This window comes from Phaethon lepturus, unplaced genomic scaffold (genome assembly GCF_000687285.1).
Source record: "Phaethon lepturus isolate BGI_N335 unplaced genomic scaffold, ASM68728v1 scaffold8171, whole genome shotgun sequence".
In the NCBI taxonomy this organism is placed as follows: domain Eukaryota; kingdom Metazoa; phylum Chordata; class Aves; order Phaethontiformes; family Phaethontidae; genus Phaethon; species Phaethon lepturus.
In genome coordinates this window covers 33,197-35,809 of record NW_010518413.1, presented here as the reverse complement: position 1 = coordinate 35,809, position 2,613 = coordinate 33,197, and the positions used below count along the sequence as shown (strand labels likewise).

At 45.1% G+C, this 2,613-nt stretch overlaps 1 protein-coding gene across 1 annotated transcript in view; it reads right to left on the bottom strand.

The window, feature by feature from the left end:
• Positions 1-2,613, bottom strand: part of CCDC102B (coiled-coil domain containing 102B) — a gene marked incomplete at its 3' end in the record, with an annotated part of 38,209 nt that overhangs the window by 26,925 nt on the left and 8,671 nt on the right. The window lies entirely within an intron of this gene.

Sequence of the window (2,613 nt, the reverse complement as noted above, 5' to 3'; positions counted from 1 at the left end):
TGACAGTGCCATAAAGCATAAAGACTACATTTCTTATGCAAAACAATTAACTAAGTCTAGACTTCCTCTGTCATGCAGAAATATCACAAGCTAAAATCCCACTTAATGAGCAAGCAGATGATAAAGAACTAAAACCTGAAGGAACTCAAATATGACAGATAGATGTTCATTTGTTGCTGTGAATGAAGGTAAATTCCATTTACATATGCACCACCTTGTAACTACAACTTGGAATTTAATAGACTGCTTGCAATCTTTTCCAAAATGTGAAAAGGAAGCTAAGTAATTTTCCTGGATTATTCCAAATCTGAGATTTTAAATTTATAGGAAATTTTAAATTTTGTATCTGTATTTAGTTATATACAGACATATTTTGAGGGTTTTTTTTTTATCTGAAATGTCCTCAATTCATTGTTCTGAAAGCAAAATCCTGAAAGCTGCAACGTAAGTATTTCTTAGTATTCTACTCATGAACTTGGATTGAAATGAACACTACATAATCAGGCAATGTTCCTAAATTACTCCTTTGTAGGCTTATCTCCTTTATAAAAGTATATTGCTTTCTGGCATCAGATCTCCACCAAGAGTCCCCCACTAAGCTAAATCAATCTCCTGACATATCTAACTGTTCCCCTGAATATTAGGACAGATCTTTGTTACACTTGGAAGATGCTTTACTTCAAGACCTGCCAGCTTTGTGAACTCCTTTGTTTACCAGTCAGAGCTGCCTCCCACGGGATCCTACCCAATAGTTCCCTGACTAAGCCAATATCCTCTTTTCCTTACGTACAGGGTCTGCACTCTGCTGCTTGCCTTCCTTCAGGAAAGCAAACTTCCTTCAGGATGACAAACTCCACTACTTCAAAGTTGCTATCAACAAGGACTTTATTCCTCATCACATCCCCAAGTGATTTCCTTTATATTAGTCAATAACAGATCCAGCTATGCATCACCACTGGTTGGTCCATTTAACACTTACAGCAAGAAATTATTCCTGAAGCCCTTCAGAAACCTCTTTGATTGCAGCAGCCATGTTGCCTTTCTAGCAGCTGTGCCGTCAGTCCCCCATGAGAACCAGGGTCTACAATTCAGAGACTTGAGTTCTTTAAAGACTTATTTGGTTCTTCATCAGGTGATCTGTAACAAAATCCTACCACAATGTCACCCTTACTGGCCTTTCCTCTGATCCTGAGCCACAAGATTATCACCCATCCTTCAGGAGAGCTCAAAAGATCTGAACTGCTTCACAGTTAGCTAGATAGATCTGAGGGCAATTTCCATCTCCTCAGACCCTCCTTCCTAGTCTTTCCTGAAGTCCTTCACAGTACTCCAGCTGTGTGAACTTAGTACAGTATCTTAATTCCTCCAGCAATATTGTAGTTCGGTAACAACACACGGCTCTAATTCTTCCTGCTTGTTACCCCGGATGAATGCATTTTTGTACCAACACTTGAGGCAGGTGTCCCTTCACCTTGTTTTGTCATTCATGAAGTCTTTCTTGCTCCTATCCTACACCCTGAATTTTCCACCCACTTCTTCTTCACTTTATTGTGGTCTGTAATTTCCCACCCCCACTATTCCTACTTCAAAGCCTTCTCACTAGGTTGATCAGCTTGTTGGATCAAGAAGGCAATAACTGGGCCCCCATGACCTCAACCCCATAGCTGTGTGGTCCTTCCCAATATGCCCCCAGAAGTATTGTTGGTGCTCATGTGGATGCAGTCTAAAGACCAAGAAAAAGTCTAAGACCTTGGCAATCTCTCTGCAACATTCTGTATCCAAGCCCAAAGGAAGCCACATAACCCCCCAAAAGGGAAGTGGGGCACACAGGGGTTTGTGTACCCATAGGAAGAAGTCTCCTACTACTGGCACTCACTGCTTCCTCCTGAATGCATAGTTCAGGTTAAAGCTGGTTCTGATACCTCTCCAGTCATGGCCTTCTTCTACTCTACTACTAGGCTTTTGAACTTGTTCTGCAGCTGGTGATCTGGATGTGGAAAAAGAGCCATCCTCCAGTTGCTGGAGATCATACATTTTCAGGCTTCCTACTACAGGACTCTATTTACCTCGCAACTAATCACAGTCTCTGGCTGCCCTTCCTGTGTGGTTCAGACTCTCGTACCTCTGGAGACCCTGTGAAGATCCTGTTAATCTCCCCTTTGTCTTCCCTGAGCCTGCCCAGCCTGCTCACATCCTCCTGCAGCTCAAAAGGGGCAACACGTTTCCTCAACCAGTGCACACCTGCTGTAGGCATGGACACCCCTTGCCCCTGCCCCAGCCTCAAGGGAAGGTATTAGGCACTTCCTGAGGCTGTGGCACCTGCATCCTCCATCAGCACATTTCCAGCCCCCTCACACATGCAAACTGCTGGACAAGCCCCCAGCCCCACAGACACAGCCTGGGACCTGTGCGCTGGGCATGGCCATTACACAGCTCTCCCTCAGCACCACCTGAACGGGCACATGGCTCTCCCTAACCAGGAGTCACCTCTCTTGGCCACAGCCTAGATCTCAGGATGCCCCCACAACCTCTGAGGACACCACCCCACTCCTTACCAGGCTGCCACCGCCCCCATGCTCACTCAGTAGCCCAGGGGCAACGTTCTCATGGTGG